Here is a 19,831-nt window from a genome sequence, read left to right as displayed (position 1 = left end):
GGAGTATGAATTTTAAACATAATTCTAGTTGTAACATTGTGTTATTAAAGCTCATTATTTGAGCTACTATGGATGAATAGTATAGAACAGGTTTTCCATTCTTGGTTTAAATGTCTTGTAAATGAATCACAATACGTCCTGAAATACAACCAACCATCTAAATGCTTTGCATACTTTAGCATTGTAAAGGTGGTTGCTCTAAATAGTAAATTTAAGTCAGGAAATGTGACTATTTTAGATTCAAACTGATATTCATGTAAGTGTATTTTTTTAAACATCACTTTATTACAGTTCTATCTTCATTCACCGCTGTGATTCTGTATTCTAAATGTATCTGTTATTCTGGTGTACCAGCAAAAGGCTTACTCCTCAATCCAACTAGGCCAAGTTTATTTCATGAACAATACTCAATATTTAGTACTATACAGACATATTTAATTCTAAATTCTAATAAATGTATTTCGTAAATAACACTATCATTGACATTTTTTAAAAAAAATTAATCTTCCCCAAAGTCAGATTGCCTTCTTCATTCACACTTAAAATATCAGTGTTAATGAAATAGAGTGCAATTAATTGTCTCCTGAATTTCTAATCAAAATTTTCAACAAGCTTATTTGAAATGATAGATTTCTCGGATGTCTGTGATATACTTATTTTAGAACATTGATAAATGGAAATACTGCACATACCTGTGCTTTCCTGAAGCGTGGCAGGAGCTGGTTTGTGATTCAACTCTCCTGGAATCAGCATTCAAGATTGCCAATTGAGCAGTTATATTAATGTTCCCACTCAAAGCTAGTCCAAGGCATTTTGCTGCCTGAGGTGAAGAAAAATGGCAGTTGAAATGCCAATATGGACAATGAGAGAGCACCATTCACCAGATCTGAAGGCTGGCATACTGGATCTAAGGCAAACTGTGTGACATGCAGCTGTTTTGCCTATCTGTTTTTCCTCTTCCACCTGATGTGACTGCCTCACCCATCTAATGGCGGGGGAGGGGAGCCTTGTCAAGTGACATTATGTTCAGACCTGCTCAGTTATTCTCAAAGCCTATGGCTTCCATTATCTGATAAGGACAACATACTGGCCTTATGCTTCCACTGCTGCTTTCATCATGTAATAGTAAAGTTAAGGAGATTGTTTTATTCATAGAGTGGACTCTCTACTTACGGAATTAAACGGTATTGGAATGGTGGCTGCAGGTCGAAAAGTCTGTAGGTTGAGGCTCCATTGACCTACAATGCATTGAAAACTGATTAATCCGTAACCTGCCATTTTGTTCCATTTTTTTTTCCAGTCTGTAGGTCGGTTCTCCGGCTGCAAGTCAAACCTAAATTTTGCGGCCAGAGAAGTCTGTAACTCAAAAAGTCTGTAAGTGGAGCCGTCTGTAAGTTGAGAGTCCACTGTATAACCTCCCCTGGTGAGCTAAAACATGGGGTGGGGGGGGAAGGCTTCTGCCTCACTTGTGGAATCTACAGAGATACAAGACTGTGTGGTGAGAGTGATAACAGAAGGGTCAGGGATTGCATGCTGCTCTCATCATATGTGGAGAATACATATTCAGAATGGCTGAATTGTGCTTACATTGTGCCACATATCACATCCAGTCCAGTTTTTTAATGCAAAAACCAAAGCAAAACAAAACACCAACATGGCCTAATGGTAGCCACAAGCAACTGTAGGTATTCCAGTTGGTTCATCATAGTTATAGTATATATCCTCTAGGATATGTATTCTTTAGGATGTATGACCCCTCACCCTATTAGCGGACAGAATGTTAAGTGCTATATTATTACCATGGTGTATTTTGCCATCTGCATTACACCATGAGGACTAGAAATGTAGTAGTTGCATTTAAACAAGGGAGTAGCTTTTAATATCATATTTTCCTTAATGTGTATATATAATTGTCTGTGCATTTTCCAGAAATGTGAAAAAAAGTCTTTCAAATATGCAAAATGTCTACAATACAGCACAACACAACACAATACTATCTTACCAAAGTGAAGAGAAAAGGTTATACAGTAGCATTTTCTTGTTTACTTTGTAAGCAAGAAATCTGTAAGGATGAAGCAAATTAAGATTTGTATCCCTGCCAGGGCATAGATATGATCTAAAATGAAACAAATAATGTAATGATTCAAACAATGGAAGAAGAAAAATGGAAAGAAGAACTAAAACATACTTCTCGTGATTCTGAACAATAGAGCAACTGCTGCAGAAAAAGACATTAGCAATCACTGATGTATACACACTATGAGGAATTGTTCCTGATTTGCCTGTGGATATCAATTCTAATCATCTGGATTCTCAAAAAAAAAAAAAAAATCCAACAGAAGGACAACAGTAACCAAATGAGGGGTCTAGCCTCACATTTGATTTGACTTATCTGATTTCTGTGATGGAAGGGGAGTGAAGAGTATTAGAAGATACGTCTACAATATGTCTGAGAACTTTCCAGACTTCTAGGTAACCATATACAAAATGAGTATGGCAAACTTTTCTTTTTTTATAGATTCCTCATTTGAATGAAAACAGCACTTAGGAGGGAAGAGTGAATCTGTCCGCATGCACAGTGAGGAAGAGTTCACATAATGGTTTGTAAGGCATATCAAATTTATTCTGTGAGTTAGATAAAGGTCTTTTAAAGGTCTCAACTTGTGGAATGAATTTCTTATCATGTACACATTTCTAGAGAAAATACATCTTTTTTTTTTAATGTGGTTTTCCCCTAAGAGAACAAAAACGGAGGTGGGTGAAGATTTCCATCTGTTGATAAAAAACAAATTCCTTAAACAAAATCATGCACTTGAGTGTTTACATTATTGGGCAAATTGATACCTTTGATAATCAGGAAAGTGGGTTATTAAAACATACAGTACTTACTTCTTTGTAGGACTGTGGCCACAATTAACGGGTTAGGCAGTGGGAAAAGGGGAGCTAATTCCTATGGTAAGTATCACTGAGTTTAATGGAACTAATACTGTATATGTGTGTGCTTGGGCTAAATTTAGGTTCCACTGCTGCATATGAGACTTAGATTGTGGGCTCAGTCTACTTGTTAGTTCCAACACATTGTATCAAGGGATTGAGTTAAGAATCCCATTCATTTAGTTGATCTTACTGTAGGGAATATTAGATGTAGTTTTTTAGAACAGAGGTTCCCAGCCTTTTATATCTCATATCCCACAAATCACCATGTCAAGAATCTAAGTCTCATCATGATACAAAAGTTCAGTGTTTGCTAGAGTGATATTTATATGTTTATAGGCTTTTGATGTTTATCATTTAAGGGAAGGAAATGGACAACAAGAACAGAGGGAAAGGCACTACGTATTTCTGAGGTTTTTTTTTCTTTTTTTAGTATTTTCAGATAGCAGATAAATGAATCGGCAAATACTGATGCTGTGGATGGGTTTTTTTCCTACTGTAGTGGAGCATTTGTCACAACCCTTATATAGAGGGCAGGAAGCGCATATATATGGGTTGATAAATTTATGCACATAACAACTGAAGAGTTTTTATTTATTTATTTATTTATTGGACTTATATACTGCCCCACAGCGCTACAAGCACTCTCCGGGCGGTTTACAATTTTTAATTATACAGGCTACACATTGCCCCCCCCAGCAAGCTGGGTACTTATTTTACCGACCTCGGAAGGATGGAAGGCCGAGTCAACCTTGAGCCGGCTACCTGGGATTTGAACCCCAGGTCGTGAGCACAGTTTTAGCTTGCAGTACAGCGTTTTAACCACTGTAAATTTCCATTTAAAATGTGTTTTAAGGAAACAGTTTAATTTTGCATAAAGGTTTATAACTAAAATGTAGGTTAATCATCACAGTTTTCTACCTTTCCCCATCCCAGTACATCATCGTACAGTATTCTTAATAAGATATATGTTTGACGTACACCCTGTGTCCTTTGTTTATTTTCCCTTAAACACAAGTCCACCCTCTGAATGCTTGTCTTCGCTTCACGCTGCCACCAGGTATTATTCCCTCAATACCAAATAGAGAAATCTAAGACACGTGCTGCCAATTCAATGGATTTATTGATTTTACAGATGTTATGCAAATCACAGGAGAAATCACAGATGTTTAGAATAATTCATTACATATCATTTGCTTTCACTTGGGTTTGTATGTGTTCTTATTTGCTTTTACAATATTCTTTGACTATCTACTTATTCTCTATGTATTTGAACTCTTTCTTATTCTTTCTAGCCTTCCAACTTTCCAATTTCTGTCATAACTTGTTCAAATCAATCTCCTGACTTTCTCTTCAATTCCCTATCTGCAATCTCTTTTCTCCAACTCTCTTCTTTAACTCTGTGCCTGTCTAACTGTCCTTTTTTTGTCCCCCCCCCGTCCTCTCATACATAGGCCCCTGCCTTTGAGCTTCCCATGATGGACAGGCGTGATGTGGGGTTCCGCTACAATATGTACGGTAGTTTCTCTGTTCACATTTTCATTTCAGGCTAGGGTGTCTTCTTTCCTCTTTCTTCCTGATAGTCTGAAAGCAAGTTACAGTCCAGTCATAATTTGCAAGCATATATATGCTTATCTACACTTAGATCCTATAACACTTAGTGGAACTTACTTCCAGATATGTGTACATACCATTGCAACCACAGAGGATAGCCTTATGCATATCAATTCAGTTGTGTGTCCCATTGAGTTTAGAAAGACTTCCACCAGTCAAGTTGGTGTAGGATTGTAGCATCAGTTGCACTATTGAACTCAGTAGGATTAACTTGTAACTAAGTTTTCCTATTGATTTCATTTGAGTCCTAATTTAACTACCTTAGTTTGCACAAAAAATTTCAACTTTGGGTCCCCAGATATTGATTGACATGAACTCCCAGGAGGCGCCAGCCAGCATGAGCAATGGGAATGGATTCTGGGATCTGAAGTTCAACAGTATCTGGGAACCCAAGACTGGGAACCAATCATCTACTTTGACAATCAACCATTCTTTAAAACTAATCATTTGAGATCCATTTGGCAGACACCTGTCAACTAGAAAGTATTTAAAGTGGCAGGAAATGGAGCACAGCCTGGTTTGGAAGATGATCTTCCCCATGACTAGTTCAAAATAGAGAAAGATTCCTGCATGATTCTTAAAATATGTCATATATGGGTCAGTGTCTTCTCTGGCCTATAATCCTGCTTCAGATGTGTTACAATGTTTAAATCTAATACTGTATTTACAGTGCCATAAAATTCTCCATTGGTCAAATAGGAAAAATAGTGACTTACATTGAAATGAAGTATTATTTAATAGCATTCATTGCTTGATCTGTGAATCAACCACTGTTGGACTGGCCTATGTAATACTTCTACAGTAGTAGGAACTCATCACTAGTAAATGTGGAGAGAAAGTACTCAATATGTGCATTAAATTAAGTGTTTTTAAAGTTGCTCATGTGGTCCTAATTCATAATAAGTCAGGTATCTGTCAAAAGAAAATAAATAGAAATTCTGATTCTTTTCCATTATTGCTTTATGTAAATTACATCCAATTTGGTAGTGAATTGCATCTGGAGCTTTATATTGTAATTATTATTAAGTTCACATATAATGAAATTGGCAGGTGTAATAAATTGGTGCAGGGCATTTGTATAAAAGTAGTTAAAAACACAGGGAAAAATGCTTAAGACTGAAACCTGGAATGAGATAAAAGAATCATAATACACCTATTATTAACACATTGTTTTGCTTTATAACTGCACTTATAAGCTATAGTGCAATCTACAATGAGCAGATGATTATCTCTCAATATAAGATGTAATTAATGAAACTGCTTTTTCATTAAAAGAAAGAAAACTGAACTCAGATGAATGCTAATGTGACAGATTATTTAAATTTTGTTTTCTAAACAGTTTCAGGTTAAAAATATTGGATCTTTCTTTGAATGCTTGGCATATATTTCGAATAGTTACATTTGTTTGCATTGTATTCAACATACTAAACACTGCTGGTTGGTAAACTGAGAAGAAAGGAATTCAAAAGGGATGTGGCATTGTATAGATGGAGCATGCAGGGATTCCAAATAGCATGAATTCAGTACTTCTTTAAAAGTTACACATCCACAGCAGGACATATACAGGAAAATGAGGTGGGAGTCCAATGATAATATAGATAGAAGTGATAATAGAGATAACATATCTACAGGAATGAGAACACTTTTGAATGCTTTGTTGTGTCTGTCTTTTTTTCTTTTTCTTTTAGGCCAATGTCCCCACCAAACAGAGTATTAGATACCAGGAATAAAAGGTTATTATGCAGATCTTTCTTGACAATAGTGATTTTTGACCTGCAGACAATTTTAGAACTTTTCAGGAAAGGAATATTGAAAACATTCTGCAGTGTATGCGAGTGGAACTACACTGAGGAATTTAAACAACAGTTGTAGTTTTGGAAGACGTAGCCATGTTAGTCTGTGTATCCCCCCCTTGGATTTTGCTTTAAATAATTGGGCAAAATCCTCTTACATAGCCATATAGGTGTAACATCAAGTCATGACCGAGGAAGCCACAATATGCCAAGGTAGAAGTGCTTCATATACAGCACGTTGGTGGGTGCATGTGCAACGGTGTCAATAGAAATTTTGCAAACAATTGCACAATTCAGTTGTACAATTCCGTGTTGCCAGATGTAATGGCCAGCACATTTATGTGGCTGTAACTTTACATTAGAGCTACACAAACAGGATTTTGTTCTTTTGTTTAGGGGAGGGACAAGCCACTCTGGCAGGGCTGTGGGCCATTTTTCAGACTGGCTGACACCTAGAGGGCTGCATTGCTAATGGATTATAGAAGAAAGAAGAGATATAACCAAAGTTTAGCCTTGTTTGCTTTATTTATTAATTAAAATAAATATTATTACATATTGATTCTCTGGTACCGAAACAAAGCCTAACCTTCAGCACATGTAGCAAAAAAGAGCAAACGTTCTTCAATGGATGGGGAAAGAGATCAAATTTCTATCTGCATAGTTCAACAGCATGATGATCCACCCAATCAGGGTAGTTTAGAAACAAAAAAACCTGAAAAGACTCATGGTATCTCGTGACCAAATCTTCTTTTTAAAAATTAAAAAAAAACTTTTGGGGAGTCATGTGGGGGGGTACCCAAAACACACCTCTTCTGAAGGCACAAGGGACGTTTTTGAATAAAAACAATGGAAAAGATAGTGTTTTAGCCTCTGGTGGATGCAAGAAGTTGGGCTGCATTTTGCCCAACCCTGTTGTAGGACCTGCTTAAAAACATGGGCAACACTTGCCATTTATTTCCTCATGCATCCTTGTGCTGAGCCTAGAACACAGCACAGCTGCAAAACTACCACTGATTTGTCCACTCTTGACCAAACAATTTCTGATCTGGTTAAAGTCATTACTCTTAGTCTTTTCTGATTCTGGATAAATTGATCTGCAGCTGCATTTTCTGTTTTCCCGGTTTTATATGCAATCAGCTGGACTTCAGTTGCTGCACTGATGCTTACCAGCTTGTATGTATTACATATATGTGTACTGCAGAACTTTCATAGGTTGGTTGTATTGTCCATAAAACTTTATACTAATTCATACTACTGCTTCTAAATTACCAACTGTTTCTAATGCTCAAAGCCTCTATCCTGCCTAATACTTTGGTAACTTTAAAATATCCCAAAGGATACTTTTCAGATTCAAGCATCATTACTACAGTCATGAATCATTTTAATGGCCATGTTATAAACCCCCGAAGATAAGAATCTGCAGTGGACACATTAACCTAATGGGGCAAACTGTGTTTCTGCAATGCAACATGAATTAAAGTTTCTACCTTTTAATAATAATCTGTTGTTTGGGTAGGAATCATATCACAGATTGTTAAGTCTCAATAAACTGTAAACGAATAAACCAAGTGAACTATTTTTCTTCTACTTCTTTCAAGTATATTAAGGGCCCAAAGAAAAGTAATAAATATGACCAGATGACATAGTTCAACAGAAAAAAAAATCAAACTGTTTTGCTAAACTTTAGCACTGAGTGGGCATACAGTACTGTATATTGTTTTCTTTAAGTGGAATCAGTAGATGGTGGGACACCAATGGGCAAAATCCTATTGGCATAAAGTTATGCTGGAATAAGCTGGGGCATATGTCAGAAAACTTAAATTTAAATGAACTAAATGGTTCTTACTCCCACCTTTCAGGTTATGAGGCTCTCTGGGGTTCACTTTTGCCCCGATACCCTCAGAATGGAAAGTCAAAAATTACCACTGGTGGTCCCAATCCATGCAGTGATGATCTGGTGCAAGTTTTGACTATGTAGGGTTTCCTCCATCCTGAGGCTCCTAAAAGCTTTCCTGGGGCAAAAGAAATCTCTGGGGATGCTCAGAACTAAAGGGGGGGGGGCAGTTAGGAAACCTTCAATTCATTTAAATTCAATATTTCTGGCACCTGATCCAGTTTACACTGGTGTAACTTTACACAATAGGATTTTGCCTCAGATGTAATATGCTAGCCATACCCTTTGCCCTGCCAGATTATTGAAAAATTACTTGGTGTTGTTGCATGTCCAAATTGTCTGAATAATTTTGTGCATCCTCTCATGATATCACATACATCTTACTTTACAATGACAAAAGGCAGATAACGTTCAGAGATACAGTGGTGCCTCGCACAGCGAGGTTAATCCGTCCCGGATTAACCCTCGCTGTGTGAAACATCGCTGAGCGGGGCAGAAAAGTCCAAATCGGCTGAAAACTCACAGTTCAGCGATGCTTCAGGGGTCCAGCAGCCATTTTTGCGCCCTCCCCTCGCTGAACGAGGGCACGAAAATGGCTGCGATCAGCTGTTCCGCGGCTTCAAAATGGCCACCGGAACAGCCGAAAGGGCCGTGCGCAGCGTTTTCGCGCCCTTGGTAAGCAAGGGGAGGGCGCGAAAACGCTGCCGGAACAGCCGAAATGGCTGTGCGCGTTTTCGCGCTCTCCCCTTGCTTACCAAGGGCGCAAAAACGGTGCACACGGCCGTTTTGGGGCGCGCAGTGGCCATTTTGGACCCGCTGATCAGCTGATCGGCGGGTCCAAAATGGCCGCCGGAGCAGCTGAAATGGCCGGGTGCAGCGTTTTCGCGCCCTTGGTAAGCAAGGGGAGGGCGCAAAAACGCTGTGGGCAGCCATTTTGGCTGCTCCGGCAGCGTTTTCGCGCCCTCCCCTTGCTTATCAAGGGCGCGAAAACGCTGCACCCGGCCCTTTCGGCTGTTCCGGCGGCTATTTTGAAGCCGCGGAACAGCTGATCGGCGGGTCGCAAAGCGAAGGTCGGTAAGCGAACCGCTTACCGACCTTCGCTCTGCGATTTTCGCCCATTGGGGCCATCGCTGTGCGATCGCATTAGCGATCGCAAAAGCGTCCTCGTAGAGCGAATTCATCGCTGTACGGGGCGCTCGTTGTGCGAAGCACCATTGTATAAGTAATTGGAAATGGAGAAAGGTATGTTGTACTGTACAGTAAACATCTTAATCTAATGCTGCTTGGCTCGGGGAAGTGTCCTCTAGCTACCACTCCTTACCATGTGGTTGGGGCAAGTTGAAATTCAGAACATCTGGATGGCCAAAAATTCTCCACACCTACCTTTGTTCTTAGTGGCCTGGTCCCTGTGATTTCTACTATTTCCCGAAGTATGAAAGGGAGCTGGTCAATTGGACTCACTTATCTACTATCTGAATGTGTGTACTGTCAGGGGATGAGAATTATGCAAGCTGTTATGATGGCTGAGCCAAGATCTTTCTAAGAAACTACAACAGACAACAACGAATTCTTTCAGAACTGAGAAGGGAAGTCAAATTCTGATTGCAGCATTGCTGCTGGGTTTATTTATTTATTTTATTTATTCGTTCATTTGATTTTTATACCACCGATCTGGCTACCAAGGCCACTCCACTCTGGGCTGTTTACAAATACCATCATAATAAAACAACAATTTAAGAAGAATCAATTAACAACGTAAAACAAAGTGCAACAGTTCCTAGCAGGGAGTGCTAAGATAAGACATCCATTTTGACGTTTCTCTGTACATTCAGTCGTCCTATCAACAATCCCTCAAATATTCATTCAATTAGGCTTTATAGAAGTCCTTTTAAAAAATATCCTGCAGAATTCTCCAATGGTTCCGTTGACTTTTGACTCCATGTACCCAGACAGGCCCATCTGTCTTAATGGGTAACCCTTCAAGTAGGCTGACCCTTTGGACTTTTGGGGAAAAAATGGAAGATTGGAAGAATTCCACTTGCTCAAAAGGACTACTTTGCAAAGGGAATTCCTTCAAAACATTTGCAGTGGGGCCTTTTTTTAACAATATGCAGAAGAGCTGTTTTTTTTTTTAAAGCTGTGATGGGTCAATGAAAGCAGAGCTACAAGATCAATTTTTGCTATTCTGTGTCATCAAGTCGCTTCTGACTTATGGTGATCCTATGAATAAGTAGTCTCCAAAATGTCCTGTCCTCAACTGCCCTGCTCAGTTCTTGTAAACCCAAGCTTCATTTTTCTATTCCTAATAGCAGGCAATTTTTAACTCAAGATATTGATCCACTGTGGATGGAAAAAATTAAATTCCTACTTGCACCTTTTCTTTATAGAAAACTTGCATTTTTTTCCTAGTTGTTGCATCTTCTTTTGTCATGTTTTAGCACATGAATTTAAGTTGTGTTCATTTTGATAGCTTAACTCTACACTCTACTGAATTTAACAATACTGCTTCTATCGAATATAGTGGATTGAAGATTTCAGGCAAATTTTCAGTCGTAAATGCACTGAACTCATAAGTAAGCAATGTGTGTTTGGGATTGGAACTCACGTGTTTAAATGCTTTGCTGAACAGGAGACCTTTGTGGCTGATTATGCAGGCCTTTTACATTGAAGCTGTTATTATTCATGTTGCCTTCAACTCACTCATGTGAATAAGGGCTGTGAGATTAGACCCTGGAAGTATTATACCAAGTAAATCACTATTTTGTCAAAACTCTTGGGTCATTTTGGAAAACTTAGCCTGCATTATTCAGTGTCAAGGGCTGTACTAAAATTATATTAATGTAACCCTTTGAATGTAGACAGAGGACATGTGAATGTTGTCCACGGTTTCCAAAAAAATATAATTCACTTTGGGATAAGCTGCTGGGATTCACCTGCAGACTGATAACTATGTCTCAAGAAAAGAATTTCAGAGTTAATAAGCAAGTCAACTGAATGAAGGCATTGTAAATGGTTGTCCTGTCAAATACCAAGGAGAGACAACATGACAACTGGCTGGATAATGAGAAAATATCATTCTTACAATTGTGTTAATACTAGGAGGAGAATGTTTCGGGCATCTGTTCAAGCAATGAAAATTACCGCTACCCAATATATTAATTGTAATTTTTAAAAAATGGTATTATGATTATTTGGTGACTCAGGTGAGGAGATTCCCTGCTGCCTTCTTCATTAGCAAATATCTAAGACTGATATAGACAATGCATTATTGTAATAATTAGAAGTGCTTACATAACCAATGAAAAACACCCATGCCAATTCTAAATTATAGCACAGAAAAATTAAAATGAAAAACATGGCCGTGGGTGATTCAATTAAAAAAATTAAGTAAAAATTAGAATGATTTTCCATGGAACATGCACATGCTGTAGTGTATCTTAAGAGATCTGGTGGAAATGTGCAGATTTTTTGTTTCTTTTTTGTCTCATTATGAATAGATGGAACTACTTTGTTCCACTCTATATAATTTTGTAGAAAGTTAAAAAGAACCTATTCTGCCACAGTAAAACAGGGTTGACATCCAAAATGGATTCTTTAATCAAGTTCGGGCACATGCAAAAAGTACACATAAGGGTATGGGTGATCTCAGCAGGTCCAAGAGCCTTTTTCAGATTTATCAGCAACCCAAGGGCAATATTCCCAGGAGAACATGGCTTAAACAGGCTGATCTGCATATTTTTAAATTTTTAGCAAATATTTTTTGGTTAATTGAAATATTAAATTTAATTTAAAAACTAATTTGTACTGAAAAATCCCCTTGTGCACTCTACGGGCAAAAATGTTAAAAGATTTTAAAGATAAACTTGGCAAGATTGCCCATATACAAGGGGTCATTTTAAGCACATTTCCATCCATCCATCCATCCATCCATCCATCCATCCATCCATCCATCCATCATCTTACGGTGTGGTGCTGCTTAGGAGCCCAGGATGTGAAGGGATACAAAACTGATCAGGGGGGGGTGCTGCATGTGGCTTACAAGGCACATTCAGCCTGCCCCTACCTTGGTATCATGCAATTTATATATACTCCAACACCTTTGCTGCACAGACAGAATGAGAAAAGGCCATTGCCTCATTATTGTGCCACAAATCTCTAGTACAAGACCAAGGACAAGAGTCCTAAGGAGAGTCCTGATTCTGTTCTGAAAAATACTTCCACTTCTGCGGTCAAGGATAGTGGCCCAGCTGCCAGCTGCAGTGATTCACTCACACCCCTATGATTTGTCATGAATATGGCCACCATTTTTTTTACATATGGAAAGAAATTCCGTGGAGAAAATGTCATTTTGCCAGTATGTAAGTTGCACGACCATTGTTGTATTACCTAGTGTTGGTCACAGTCAGGTTTTTTTGTGCATCACATTTTTCGAAATGTTTTATGAACAAAAAGAAATACGTATCAATTATTGCAACACATCATAACATTAATGCATCATAATACATACCAGTATAGTGTTTCATATTATTCCAATTCTATAAAATATATTTAAAAATTTAAAAAGAACAAGATACAACAATAGATCAATACTAATATTCTCAAAAGTAAGTACACTGTCACTATAAAATGCACGAGACCATTCATATTAAGGGACCTAAAAGATAAATCTCTTTCTTTTTATTTCACTTTTCCCCCCAGCTGCGGGTCTGATGAGGTCCTTACTGGGCACAGGCATTATGAACAAGGTCACAATGGAGGTGCCCTCTAACCAGGTCATATCACTTGACTTGGGCAACTTTCCACATGTCCACATCATGCAGACTGATTGTATGCTGGCAGAATATCACTGATCGTTTCTAGTCAGAATTAAATGTGTAGAGTAGACAACTCTAGCTTTAATTTTTGTTGTTATCTTTTCTATAGGTGTAGGGAAGAATGACATGTTTCAGATAACCCTCAGTAAGTATGCAGGACTTGAGGCAGTCCCAACGCCACAGGATGGCCAGTTCCAAGAGGCTTCTCACCACTACTGACAGTGCTGGAGTCAGTGCAGCCTTGCTTGCTTGCCCCTACCTCAGCCAAATGAGCTTTGCTAGGCAGCCAGTGTTGAGATAGCTCGAAGCCTCTATGACCTTGGCTGGGCAGAGACATTGTTCTTGCATGAGAGGCAGCTCCAGCAGCTTACTTTTTGCTGTATGATGAGCCCCTGGAGACATCAGTAGCTAGAAGGCCTCTTAGCACTAGCTGGCCAGGATGGAAGTCCCAGTGTCGTTTTAAACAAAGTTTCTGCAAAGTGACTTCAATCCTTTCTGTAAGTGTAGTTGCATCCTTTATGACAATGAATTGCGAATTCTCAAGCTGAACCTGTCCCATTTTTTAAAATTGCTCATACCTGTGCACAAAATATAATGTATAAATGTATAAACTTGCACACACAAGTGTTCACATAGGCTTTCAGATATTATTGTAGATATTATACTTTAAGGTGGTAAATTTACAACCAGGTTAATCATGCACAGTATCTGCAGAGTCCCCAATGATCTTAACAAGAGACCAGGTGAGAAAACTGCATATATTTCAGCAGACTACAAAGGAAACCAGTTTCTCAGAGGAAAATATTAAAGCTAAATATTGCTCACTTTACTGAAATGGTGAGTTTCTGGCCAAATAAAACCTTTATTTGGCTACCGGCTTCTTCAAGAACATTCAGGATTGATTTAGATACAACCAGCCTGTTGCAGAAAAGCCCTTTTCTAATCCATTTTTCATATAATATATTGTCTATAAGACACAACTGGAATCCATAAGGAGAAGCCGACATGCCTAGTTTGTTAAATATCTGCTCAAGTGTCAGTCCAGGGAAAGGTAGATCTCAAAATAATTATCAACTTCCTTTGAAATTTGCTTGTTTGAAGTACTAGTCAATTGCAAATCTCTGTTCCTTCCCCAACCATTTACCTGTCTTCTTCTCAGGGGTTATCCTGGCTTTTTGATTTCATTTGACAACCCAGTTGCCATATGACAATTTAATTCATCAAATGGTATTTTTCCTCCAGGTTTTATTTATACCTGCCAACTGAAAACCCATGGGCACTCTGAGACAGCTGCTGAGAGATTGCCCACCTACTTAACAAATCAAATGATCTCTCTCAGAAGGAAAAACTGATAGCAAATTTTGAAAATTTGGTCACCAGTATGACTGGCTCATACTATAAAAGTCCATCTATTTATTTGAACTGGAAAGCTCTACAAACTCTGACTCTTTATTTATATAAGGATTTGCATCTAGATAGCCTTTTCAGTATATTAAATGATTCTTTAGAGGATTTATGATCATTGTGATCAGATCATTTTTCAAAGGAATAGCCAAGGAGTGTTTCAGTACTTATTACAAAAAAAGATCTTGTGGTAACTTTAAGGCTAACAAATTTATTGTAGTGTGAACTTTCATGGATTATAGTCTACTGTAGTACATGTGTAGTACAATATTTAGCCTGAAGGTTAATGATGTTAATGATGTGATTGTCTTCTTCTGCTTCCCCTTTCGCTCTGTCTCACCTGCACAACCATGTATATTATATATCTAAAACTGTGCCCTAAATATACTTAGTGCACATAGTTGTGTGGGTGGGAATTGAATGAAATGGAAAACAGAAGATCATAATTGCATTATTAACACTGGTAATGAACTTTCTTAAACATTTTGTCAATAGGTATAGTAATCAATTAATGCTAAGCATCTCAGATTAATACACAGTAGTGAGGCTATTGTCTTTGTTGTGTTGAAGCAATTAATTCTGCTCATTGGCCACTCTGCCTGTTGCCAGGACGTTTATACAATGAACAACTAAAAAAGTTAATTACCAGGGTCTATAATCAACTGCAATACATGTCTAGTACAATATTTAGCTCATAGGTTAATAATGTTAATAATGCAATTGTCATCTGCAGTATCCCCTTTCATTTTATTCCTACAAGTGCAACCATGTACACTGTGTATGTAAACCTGTGGCCTACATATTGTACTCTATGTGTCTGAGAATGTGGAATATAATGTACAAAAGCTTGCCTCTGATCATGACAACTTGTTAAGAGTGGCTCTTCCTAAACTAGCTTTTAATTGATTTAGTCCCTTAGATACTGAGGGCCAGAATCCAAACTACGTCCTTCTCTACAGTCTGTGAGAAAGAACAATTGAGATGATCACAGAAAATTATTATAGTCCTCAGTTCCTTAAGAATGTGTGTCCATCTTAAGTTACATACACATTTACTGTAGTCTTTTCATCCCATGTAATCTTTCCATCACACTCCCCTGTCCCCTCCTCCACCCACGACCCAGCAGGAGAATCCATTTGCTTTATTTTACCTTTGTTCCATCATTAATTTCCTCATGTTCTTTGGAGTGTGTCTCTAGCACTGTGCCTTTTTTTAAAAGTTTACAAAAGCATAGATCTGATCAAAAGGAAACTGCACTGCTTGCTGGGAACCTTCCTTTTTAAACAGGAAGTGAAGTACTGTAGATGGAGCTAGGCCTCTGGTAGGCCACAAAGTCAACCAGTTCCAGGTGAACCACATATATAGGCATCTGTCATGTGGAACTCCCAGAATGGAGAATTCCCAGAAATGTAATCCAACAAACAACCCCCGCCCAGCACATCCCTATCTCTGTCCTCATTTATCAGTAAAAATACTTTAAATGACTCTAAGAAAGATTGAGAAGAGAAGGTCTTCACTCAGAGATAAAGAATGAGAAGTCTTGTCCTAGGCAGGGCTGGCCTTGCCATTAGGTTGAATGAGGGACCTAACTCAAGCAGTAGGGTACCAAGAGCAGCAATGCTTCCATACCCCACAAGAGCCATGCCATCTGAACCACCTGCCCTCCTACGTTTCAGTTTACAGTGGTGCCCCGCTTGACGACGATAATCAATTCTAGGAAAATTGCTGTTAAGCGAAATCATCGTCAAGCAAAAACAAAAACCCATTGGAATGCATTGAAAACTGGTTAATGTGTTCCAATGGGGAAATACCTCATCATCCAGCGAAGACTGCCCATAGAGAACCGCTGATCAGCTGTTTAAAATTGCTGTCTTCCGAAGCTTCTGTCCGGAAAACAGCCATTTTGTGAAGGGAAGCCATTTTGCAGAGCCGGAAAAAACATCATTTTGCAAACAAATGGTTCGCGAAGCAGGGACCTAATCAACGTAAAGCGGATTTCCCCCATAGGAACCATCGTTTTGCGATCGCAATAGCAATTGCAAAAAAGTCATTGTCAAGTGATTTCGACGTCATGTGGGGTAAACGTCTAGCGGGGCACCACTGTACATGTCCCATCACTTCACCTACCCACCTCTATACAGCATATATGCCAGCCTACTACTTCCCTTCTGCTCCCCATAAGCAGTTGGCATGTCTTTACATATAAATACCATTTTGTGTAGAGACCTGCCCTGATTTTGAGCAACCAAAATTGTTAATCTGCTACAGCAAAGTTACAAATACTCAAAATTAAATGCAACTCTTTACAGGTAAACTGCATTCTCTTCAGCATCATTCTCACTCAATTTCAGTACTGCATTGAGCGACTTTCTGCTTCTACAATAAAATCTGTATTTTGTCTGTGTGGGTGAATAAGTGGGTGGGGAAATATTTTAAAATGTACATATTTTCCTAATGTATGCATTTTTTTTTTGCATTGAACAAACCATGGCTGTGCACGTTTTTCAAAAGTACACATGCTTTGCTGTGCACATTTTAAAAATGTATCCTTGGGTTTATGCACATTTTTGTCCTTCTCAAAATACACAAAAGCCTTCACAAAATTTCAGATATCTTGGGTAAAATATACTGTTCCATTGGTGCATTTTGATACAGAAATGCAAATCCAATGATTTTCTTTTCATTCCTGTGTAAGCCACACTAAAATATATGCAGTGAACAGTTGCTATATTTATAATTGTGACTGTAGTTTTTGGAATGACACCAACTATTGAGATAATTGAAGGCTTATATACTAACTAAATTCACACTAACCTATCTGCACCTGGGAGTGTTACCTGCATATGTGTCTGTATGAAGAAATTCAGCAGCATAAAATTGGACCTACACTTTTTAATTACTAGTGATTGTGGCATTCTTTCTGTAAAAAAAATTAGTGTGAAATCATGCATTTTTGTAGTGGCTTTGCATTCCTTGCTGTGATTTAAGTTGCCTGTACTCTTGTATTTTGAAAAACAAAATGGGTTCAGAAAAGTAGGAGTTGCCTCTTGTTTATTATTGCTTCAATTCACAAACCAGTTACAGTACTAGATCTGAATCTGCTCAACAATAGGTTTATAGTTCACATCCTTCATTTTATCTTGTCTCTCCTTGCATTTTGAAGCACTTGATAATTGTTCTGCTGGGTGCACAGAGGGTTAATTTCTCTCTCTCTCTCTCTCTCTCTCTCTCTCTCTGGTCAAAAAGTATGTATTTAATACATGTGCATATTTGGTGTTCATTGACAGAGCAACAATAGGAATGATCTTGCTTTATGTACCAGTTACAAGGTTTAATATCATTATACTGCATGCAATATTAGTTTTTATTAGTCACCATTAACAAGATGCTTTCTATATTCTCATTTACTTGCTCAATGCAAAAAAATCTTTGCCAAAGACACCACCACACACACATCTTCAAGTGTCAGCTATATTAAATTAAAGAACTGTTTACCCTTCCTGAGGAAAGCATATGTATCTAAATAGGCATCTTTTGCCGTTTGCATAGTAGATTGGAAATTAGCATTTTTGTTCATTTTCCCATGTATGCACAGTGCCTGGAAGAGTAATACTCCATGCATATCAGATCAGCCAGCCTACAATTTTTGCGCAATATATTATTTGGCAATCTGAAATTTGTAATTTGCATGAAATTGCTTAATTAAAATACAGTCACTCAGGGTATTAATTTCTCTGTCTGGCAGTTCAACGTACTAAAGGCGGGCTACAGAAAATGTGAAGTCCTGTCAGACAGAATAGTAAAATATTCACACACACACACACACACACACACACTTCTGGCAACAAAATGACAGAGCGACAATGCTTTTGCCGATTCCGGGTTCAAATGAGTGCTCTGGATGACATTGACACCGACTAGGAAATTCACAAAAGCAACTCTGGCTTTTTGCCAATATATCTGCATCACAGGCGAAAGAAATCTTTCGCTCCCCTCCCTTGTTTCTTCCTTCTCTCCATTAAAAAAAAAGGAATACTCTCCGTGTGTAAATGTGGAGTGGGGGGGGGAGCACTCCCTCTTTCTCTAAGCAGCCCCTTTACTATTTTCGGCAGCTTGATCTCTCTCTCTCTCTCTTCCCCCCTCCTCGCCCTTTTCTCTCTTTCAATCTTTTCAAGATTTGAAAATCAGCAGCCCCTCCTGATAAAACAATCCAATCAGCCCTTCCCAGTTGTCAAGACAACAGTTCATAATTATGGCGCCGCTCTTTTCATAAATAGCTCGACATTTTCATAAATAGATAATTCTCTAATTGATAATCCAGCCCATCCGACTTCCCAAACCGTTTGCAAAGAGGTAAAAAAAAGAGCTCAGGCTTCCCCCCCCCCAGGTGAAGAGCAACTTTCCGCAAACCCAATGCCAATACGCTTTACAGGCTGACGAGAGAAAGGAGGAAAAGAGTTTTTAAAAAGCGGCGGGGGGGGTTTCAGGGGCTCTGTGCGAGGGGAAAAGAATTTGCGGATAAAATTCTGGGGAAGGCTGGCGGTTGACAGGTTCAAAACGACCTGGGTGGGGGCGGCCATGAGGGATATATGGGGCAAAAGCGATGCTTTAACAGCCGGATTGCGGGGCTTCGCGGAGTTGATCCGAAGAACGCAAAACCCTCGTGCGAGCGCGCGAAAGGAGGACGCCGAAGCGCGACAGCAGAAAACTCGGTGCCAGGCTAAGGTGGCACCGAAGAGATTGTGTGGCATGCGCAGGAGCAGGGAGAAAAGCCCGCCGGGGGGGGGGGAGGAGGGAGCGCTTATTTAGGCAAAAGAATGTGTGTGTGTGTGTGTGTGTGTGTGTGTGTGTGTGTGAGTGAGAGAGAGAGAGGGGGGGGAAATAAAAGGAATCACCCGATCGGGGTATTCCTCTGGCAAATCGATTTATTGCGTTTCTGAAAACAGGCGTGCTTCGGCTCACTGGCAAGGGGGGGGGGGCTGCGCCTGCTTTCTCCGGGGTAAGGGGCCGGTGCTTTTCCCGACAGCTCACGAGTCCATCTTTTGCAGAGGCTCCGAGTAAAGCGGGCGCTTGTCCAGAAACCTTCACCGGGCAACATTCAGCGTGGCGCCGCCGCCGCCGCCCAATACTTTCCCGTAGTTACTCGCTGCCAGGGACGCGCGACTGTAGCCTTGCAGCCCTTCGAAGCCGGACTCCTGCTCCGAAGAAACAGGCTCGGAAGCAAACACATGTGTTAGGGGAGAAGGCCAGGGTTGAATGAAGAAGGTGGGGCTTACTTCTGAAGAAACAGGAGTAGTGCTGCAAGGCTTACACAGACCTGGGATTGAGTCCCACTGAATTAAATCGAATTTACTTATCAGTAGACTAACGATCTTCTG

The 19,831-nt window shown here is 39.3% G+C and overlaps 1 long non-coding RNA gene across 1 annotated transcript in view; it reads right to left on the bottom strand.

Moving 5' to 3' along the window:
* LOC140707387 (uncharacterized) overlaps nucleotides 1-19,831 on the bottom strand; it is a 59,363-nt gene that overhangs the window by 8,785 nt on the left and 30,747 nt on the right. The window contains exon 4 of the long non-coding RNA XR_013536959.1: nucleotides 693-820. This is a non-coding gene — a long non-coding RNA (uncharacterized LOC140707387). The remainder of the gene's footprint in view (nucleotides 1-692; nucleotides 821-19,831) is intronic.

The sequence above is a fragment of the Pogona vitticeps genome, chromosome 5 (genome assembly GCF_051106095.1).
Source record: "Pogona vitticeps strain Pit_001003342236 chromosome 5, PviZW2.1, whole genome shotgun sequence".
In the NCBI taxonomy this organism is placed as follows: Eukaryota; Metazoa; Chordata; class Lepidosauria; order Squamata; family Agamidae; genus Pogona; species Pogona vitticeps.
Note: the sequence above shows the minus strand (reverse complement) of the source record. Positions and strands in the feature narration are given on the sequence as shown.